Source organism: Chlorocebus sabaeus, unplaced genomic scaffold, assembly GCF_047675955.1.
Source record: "Chlorocebus sabaeus isolate Y175 unplaced genomic scaffold, mChlSab1.0.hap1 unalloc_scaffold_1277, whole genome shotgun sequence".
NCBI classification, from domain to species: domain Eukaryota; kingdom Metazoa; phylum Chordata; class Mammalia; order Primates; family Cercopithecidae; genus Chlorocebus; species Chlorocebus sabaeus.
Window position 1 is genome coordinate 15,001 of NW_027327054.1, and position 8,000 is coordinate 23,000.

Here is an 8,000-nt window from a genome sequence, read left to right on the forward strand (position 1 = left end):
CGACCCGGTCCCGAAGGCGCGCGCCATGGGGACGCAGACACCGGGCCAACCAGCGTGGCCGGCGGCGACGCCCCCAGAAGGCGGAGCCGGGTTCGGGCCCAGACGGGGCGGCCAACAGCGCAGAAGCCGGTGAGCCGCTCGGGGAAGAGAGGATCGGCAGGCGGCGGGCGGGGAAAAGGGGCACAAGGCAGGCAAGGAGCCAGGGGGCCACGGGGACGAGGGCACGGGGAACCCGCGGAGGGCTACTCGGGCAGAAAACCTCAGGCACAGCCGGGCCACCAGGAAAACACGGCCACGGGATCCCACCGCCACAGACACGAGGGCGGTCCCGCGGCGCCCCGCCTGGGACGCCGAACGGCCCTTGGGCAACCCACCGAGCAACCCCCCTCACGAGCCCCGGGTCCTGCCACCGGGGGCCCCGAAGCAACCTCAGCCACAAGCCCAACACCAGGGGCCGCATATCGCTCGTTTCTCGTCCGTCCCGGACCCGGTCCCGCTCCGGGAGACCGGCGCACCCCCCGTGGGGACGGCTCGCTCCCCAAGAGCCAGGCGGCCCAACCCCGCGCCACGCGAACGCGGTCACCGACACCGGTCGCGGCTCGGCACAGGAGCGGGCGGAGAGCCGGCTCACAGCGGCGTCCCGCGCCGGACGGAGTGCCACGCGCACCCGCCGCTCGCGGCAGCCTTCCCAATCCGCTAGGACGTCGGGCCCGGCCCAGCGGGATCCTCCCCCAACACGGAAGGGGGAGGCGCGGGCCACAGTAGACGACGAGCCGCACGCTCGGCCCCCACCGCGGGGTCCGGCGGAACCCTCACCGTTTCCCCAGCCTCATCCCGTCGAGGGGGGAGCAGCGGGGGAGGGCTCTCTGCAAGCGAGTCGCTACGGCAGCGCTACCACAACGCAGAGAGAGGCGGCAGGCCGGGGGATCCGGTACCCCAAGGCACGCCTCTCGGATCGCTAGAGAAGGCTTTCTCACCGAGGGTGGGTCACACTCCCCACCCGCCAGTCGCCCCTCGTCGGGCCCACAGAGGCGCTCGGGGACACCTGGGGAAGGGAGGGGGCGTGTGGCGCGAGGAGAAGAAACCTGCGGCAACCTCGAGCGTTCGCGGTCAGGGCAGGGGCCCGGCTGGCGCGCGTGCGCACAGCCCCCAAAGGCCCCCCCGCCGTCCACCCACCTCCTTTCTGCGAGGTAAAGCACCTCCAGTGAACCCACACACGACCCGTCGGAGGCAGAACGGCAGCCCCTCGGCGGCCGGCCGGCGCACGCGTGGCCGGCCCGAGCCCACCGCGACCGCTCACACGGCCCGCGCTCACCCGCCAGAGGGGAGGCACGGGACGTGCGCTCGCCGGACCAGGCGGCGCCCTTCCCCGCGTGGGGAGGGGCGCGTCTCACTCGACCGCCTCGGCCCACACCCAACGAACTCCCTCAGGACCCAACGCGCCGGCACCGTGGCGGCGACCGGAGGAGGGGGCGCTGGGGGTGGGAGCGACACACCACCGCTCGGCCTCGGGCACCTGAGGGACAACCCGGAGCGCTCCAGGAGCACCGCAAAGACCCAGGCAGAGCCAGCGCTCGTGCAACGCCCGAGAGGGCAGCACGACGGGCCGGCGGGACAGCACCCCCACCGCCGCGGAGGGGGGCGGCCCCGCAAGGCGACAACCACAAGAGGCGAAAGCGAGGGGTGCCTGCTGCGTCAGAGGACCCCGCCGACCCCCGCCGAACGCCACGAGGCAGACGGCGGGGGCGGGACAGCAAGGTCAGGCCGGGCTCCGCACCCCAGCGCCTCCCAACGCACCGCTCACAGGCGGGGACGAGAGACAGGGGGCCCCCGCGGGCGGGACGAGAAGAACGGGTCCCATTCACCATGAATGGCCGCCCCTCGCCCGCCGCGGCTCGGTCCCGGCCCGGGAGAGCACGACATCACCACATCAATCAGGGAAAGCAACCCCGGAGCGGGGTCGGTCGGTCAGTCAGTCAGTCAGCCACAGCCTCCCCGGAGGCCAGCGAGCAGATCAACCTGACCACCCCCAGCTCCGGGAAAGGGGCGGCAGACAACCCGGCAGAGACGAGGAACGCCTGACACGCACGGCACGGAGCCAGCGGGAGTGGGGTTGTCACGGCCGCCCCAGGTGCCCACAGCAGGGAGCGCGCAGCGGCAGGGTAAGCCCGCGCCGCCTTCCCCGCCGCCCCCGGGTGGGTCAGAGACCCGGACCCAAGGCGGCACCGGGAGTCGGGACGCTCAGACGCACGAGAGACCAGGCACACACGGGCCCCAGCAGGCGGCTCCAGCACGAGCAGGGCCGGCTAGCCGGGTCACCGGGAGGCCCAGAGGCCCACCACGCATCCAGAGGCCCGACCTCTCCAGCGACAAGTCGCCAGAGGACAGCGTGTCAGCAATAACCCGGTGGCCCAAAATGCCGGCTCGGAGTGAAAGATATACCTCCCCAGGGGACAGGAGGTCGAGCCACCGACCACGCCGCCGGCCCAGGGAACCCGCGACACGGACATCTGTCCCCAAAATCGCCACCATCGCAGCCAGACACGGAGCACCCAGGGCCCTCTGGTCGACCCCAGGACACACGCCGGAGCAGCGCCGGGCCAGGGACGTCCTCCCGGCCACCCGTGCCACGCAGGGGCCGGCCCGTGTCTCCAGAGCGAGACTCGGAAGCGTTTTCGGCCGTCCTCTCGTACGACCGGGACACACGAGGGACCGAAGGCCGGCCAAGTGTGACCCCTCGGGCCGCACGCGCGCTCAGGGAGCGCTCTCCGACTCCCCACGGGGACTTGAAAACAAAAGGTCACGGCAGAGGGGCGGCGGCCGGGCCCGGGGACCGCTCCCCGGCACCCGGGGGACGAGGCAGGACGGTCCCCGGCTCCCCACGGGGACTTGGGGAAAAAAATTCGGCCGCTGCCTCAGACGGCCAGGATGCGCGCGGGCCCGCGACCGGGCCGGGAAGGGTGTCCCCAGCCTCCCGCCCCAAGCCCGGTGGGTCCCCGCGGGTCGCGGGTCAGGCCTCGGGAGCTGAGCTGCGGCGTGCTGGTCGACCAACCCCGGCAGCCCCCACACCCGGCTCAGGCCCGAAAGCGCAGCGACAACCTCTCCCCACATAAGCCTGCACGCCCGAGCTCTGACTCACAAGCGACGCGCCAGAGCTCTGGCGCGACCGGGACAGCCCGGCTGACGACCGCGGTGTTTCCGGAGCTCTGCCTAGCTCACAGCGGGGACGGTCCCCTCCCTCGGCAGCTGCCACCGCAGCTCCGGAAGCCAAGGGAACGATATAAAAGCGGCCGCCAGATGGAGTCCGACAACCGTCGCGAACGTCACCAAGACAGATCCGGATGGCAGGCCGGCCCGCCGACCGCGAAACCGAAACCGTGAGTCGAGAAACGCTATCCCGAGGCCGAAAACGCAGCCCCTCTACCCCAACCCCACAGAAACGGTCCCCAAAGCCTGTCTCTGCATCGACCGCGACAGAGTCAGAAGACAACCCACGGCGTGTGGATGTTCGGAGAGGCATCTCGGAGGGAGAAACAGCAAGCAAGGACTCGGTCGCGGGCCGTTGAGGACACAGGGAGACACAGATTGCGTAGGCTCTTCCTGAATCCAGACAGAGACGGAGGGAGGGAGGGAGGGAGGGAGGCAGGGAGGGAGGGAGGGAATGGAGAGAAGAGACAGATGGTGAAAGGAAGGGAGGGAGGGAAGGGAGCAGGGAGAGAGGGAGGAAGGAAAAGGGAGAGAAAAGGGAGACAACGTGGAAAATGAAGATGATGAAACGTCACTTTTCAAAGGTTACATTTTTACAGGAGAGATGGAAAGGAAAGAAACCTGAAACAGAGAGAAAGAATGAGGAAAGAAGGGAAAAAGAAACAGAGGAAACAGAAAAGAAGGACAGAAACGGAATAAAAGAAATAAAGAAAGCACGGAAGAGAAACGAACAAGAGAGAAAGGGAGGGAGGCAGGGAGGGAGGGAGGGAGGAAAACATAGAGAAGGAGACAGAGAAAGAAAGAAGGGAAGAAAAACACAAAGGAGAGAAAGAAAGAAAAGACAAATAACAGCATAAATATTTGCATTTTTAGCTAAATATGAGATATAAAAATACATCAAAACAGATGAAAATATTTGTCTTGATCGAGACCATCCCGGCTAACATGGTGAAACCCCGTCTCTACTGAAAAATACAAAAAACAAACTAGCCGGGCGAGGTGGCGGGTGCCTGTAGTCCCAGCTACTTGGGAGGCTGAGGCAGGAGAATGGCGTGAAGCCGGGAGGCGGAGCTTGCAGTGAGTTGAGATCCGGCCACTGCACTTCAGCCTGAGCGACAGAGCGAGACTCCGTCTCAAAAAAAAAAAAAAAAAAAAAAGAGAATAAATAAATAAATACATACATACATACATACATACATAAAAAAAGAAAGAAAGAAAGAAAATATTTGTACTTATACACATGAATGAATAGATGAAAATAAATACATAAAAAATAAAATAACATGAGCAAACAGGCCAGGCACGGTGGCTGACGCCTGTGATCCCAGCACTTTCAGAGGCTGGGAGAGAGAGAGAGAGAGAAAATGAAGGAAAGAAAGGAAGAAAGGAAGAAAGAAAGAAAGGAAGGAAGGAAGGAAGGAAGGAAGGAAGGAAGGAAGGAAGGCAGGAAGGCAGGCAGACAAAGAAAGAGAGAGAGAAAGAAAGAGAAAAAGAGAAAGAGAGAAAGAAGGAAAGAAAGAGAGAAAGAAAGAAAGAAGAAAGAGAGAGAGAGGGAGAAAAACAGCCAGAAAGAAAGACGAGAGAAGAAAGAAAAAAAGAAGACAGAGGAAAGACAGACAGGAAGAAAGGCAAAGCAAGAAAGCAAGAAAACAAGACAGCAAGAAAGCGTGACAGAAAGATAGAAAGAGACAGAAAGAAAAAGCGAGAAAGCAACAAAGAAAGAGAGGGGGGGAGTGGGAGAGGCGAATCTCTCTGCTTTCACTACATGCGGGGAGAATCAGGAAAGCCCCCACTAAACAACAAGGCCGGAAGTGGAGCTGCCATCTGTGAAATCCGAGCAGAAGAGTCCACACGGGTTAAAGACACGAAGAAAGACAGGGAAACAACTGCTCAAAGAGAAGAACAATCTGGCCCAGCCAGGGCCTGTCTCCTGAAGTTGTCTGGGCAACGAGGAGGGAGTGGGACGGAGGGAGGGAGGGCCTCCGAGGCTCGTGTCAAACAATAAACGAGAATAACATAAAAGGAAGTTAAAAAAAAAATTACGCATCATTCGTAGCATCACTGACGCCTCGAAAGGCGAGAGGCATATGTTTATGTCACTGTGGGACTGTTGTCTTTTTTCTTTCCTTTTTTTTTTCTTCCCTCTCTTCCCGGAAACTCACTTTTTAATTATTTCCTTTTCCTTTTCCTTTTCAGTTTTATTTTTTATTTTACTTTCATTTTTATTCGTTTATGTATTAATTTATTAGTAGTAGTAGTATTTTTTGGAGAGGTTGTCTCGCTCTCTCGCCCAGGCTGGTGTACAGCGGCGCGATCTCGGCTCACTGCAACCTCCGCCTCCCAGGTTCAAGCGATTCTCCTGCCTCAGCTCGGCCTCCCGAGTAGCTGAGATTACAGACGCGCACGACCATGCCCGGCTAATTTTTGGTCTTTTGACTGGAGACGGACGGGGTTTCACCATACTGGCCCTGCTGATCTGACCACCTCGTGATCCAGCGATCCACCGCCCCCGGCGTCCCAAAGCGCTGGGATGACAGGCTTGAGCCACCGCGCCGGGCCGAGTTATTCATTTTATTTTCTTCCTAATTTTTAATTGTATGTATGTATGTATGTATGTATGCATGTATCCATCCTTTCTTATTTTTTGAGACGGACAGAGAGACACAGTGAGAAACAGACAGAGAGAGAGAGAGAGAGAGAGAGGGAGAGAGAGAGAGAGAGGGAGAGAGAGAGTGAGAGACCTCCCCTTGGGCCTCAATGGTCTTTGCAATGTCCTTTCTTCAGAGATTCTGCAAACACAGTGTTTCCAACATTTTGAATCCAAAGAAAAGTTTAACTCTGTAACATGTATCCACAGATCACTAATCAGTCCCGATGATAGTTTATTTCTGGTTTTTCTCTGGGGAGTGTCGGTTTTTCTCCACAGGTTTCAAGGGGCTCCCAAAGTCCCTTCGCCGATTCCCTTAAGAAGAATATTTCCAAACCGACGTATCAAAAGAACGCTTTCACTTTGTGAGAGGAATCCCCACATTACAAAACCGTTTCACACATAGGCTCTCTTCAGTTTTTATCTGGGGATAATCTGTTTTTCACCCTAGGCCTCAATTGCAGCCCACATTATTTTCACAGATTCTACTAAAAGAGTGCTTCCAATCCGCTGAGTCCAAATACAGTTGTACCTCTGTGCGAGGAATCCACACACAAAGCAGTTTCTCAGGTAGCTTCCTTCTAGCTGTTATCAGGAAATATGTGCTTTTCCACCATTGGCCTCAAAGGAGTCCCAAATATCCTTTTGCAGATTCTACCACAGAAGTGTTTCCAACCTGCTGAACCGAAACACGGGTTTAACTCTGTGAGATGAATCCACATCTCACAAAGCCAATTCACAGATAGCTTCTTTCTACTGCTTCTCTGGGGATATTTGATTTTTCAACATAGGCCTCCATGGGCTCCCAAATATGCCTTGGCAAATTCTAGAGAAAGCGTGTTTCCAACACGTGAATCAAAAGAAAGGTTTAACTCTGTGAGATGCATCCAGTCACGCAAAGCAGTTTCACAGATCGTTTCGCTTCTTCATGGCTTTTCTCGGGGGGACAATCTGGTTTGGACAACCGGAATTAATGGGCTTGGAAATGTCTTCCCACACACTCAACAAAAAGAGCATTTCCAACCTGCTGACTCACACACACACACACAAACAAACAAAGAATACGTTCTGCGCTGGCAGATAAATCCAGACATCACGAAGCAGATTCAATGAAATATTCTCTCTGGTCTTTGTCTGGGGATATTCAGTTTGTCACCATAGGCCTCAAGGGCTCCCACACGTCCCTTTGGAATCTCTACAAAGAGAGCGTCTCCAACCCGCCTAATCAAAAGAAAGGTGTAACTCTTTAGGATGAGTCCACACATCGCAAAGCAGTTTCTCAAATACATTCTTTCTCATTTTTATCTGGGAATATTTGGTTATTCGCCATAGGCCTAAAGGGGCTCCCAAAAATCCGTTCAGAGAGACTGCCAAAAAAAAGTGTTTCTAACATGATGAATCAAAAGAATGGTTTATCGCTGAGAGATCAATCTGCGCATCACGAATCAATTTGACAGATAGCGTCTTTCTTGTTTCAATCTGTGGATATTCTGTTTTTCAACGTAGGCCTCAATGGGTTTCCAAATGTCCCTTCACAGATTCTACAGAAAGCGTGTTTCCAACCTCCTGGTTCAACAGATGTATCCGTTCGAGGTGAATCCACACGTCAAGAAGCAGTTTCACCAGTAGCATTTTTTCTCGTTTTCATCTGGGGATGTTCAGTGTCACCATAAGCCACAAAGGGCTCCCAAATGTCCCTTTGAAGATTCTGCCAAAAAACTGCTTCCAATCGGCCGCGTGCAGTGGCTCACGCCTGTCATCCCAGCATTTTGGGAGGCAGAGGTGGGTGGATCACCTGAGGTCAGGAGTTCAAGACCAGCCTGGCCAAAACGATGAAACCCCATCTCTACCAAGAATACAAAAAATTAGCCGGGCCTGGTAGCGGGTGCCTGTAACCCCAACTACTTGGGAGGCTGAGGCAGGAGAATCCCTTCAACTGGGAGGCAGAGGTTGCAGCGAGCCGAGATGGTGTCACTGCACTCCAGCCTGGGGGACAGAGTGAGACTCTGTCAAAACACACACACACACACACACACACACACACACACACACACACACACCCCAAAATGCTTCCAATCTGCTGAATCAACAGAAAGATGTAACTCTGTCAGAGGAATCTACACATCGCAAAGCAGTTTTGCAGATA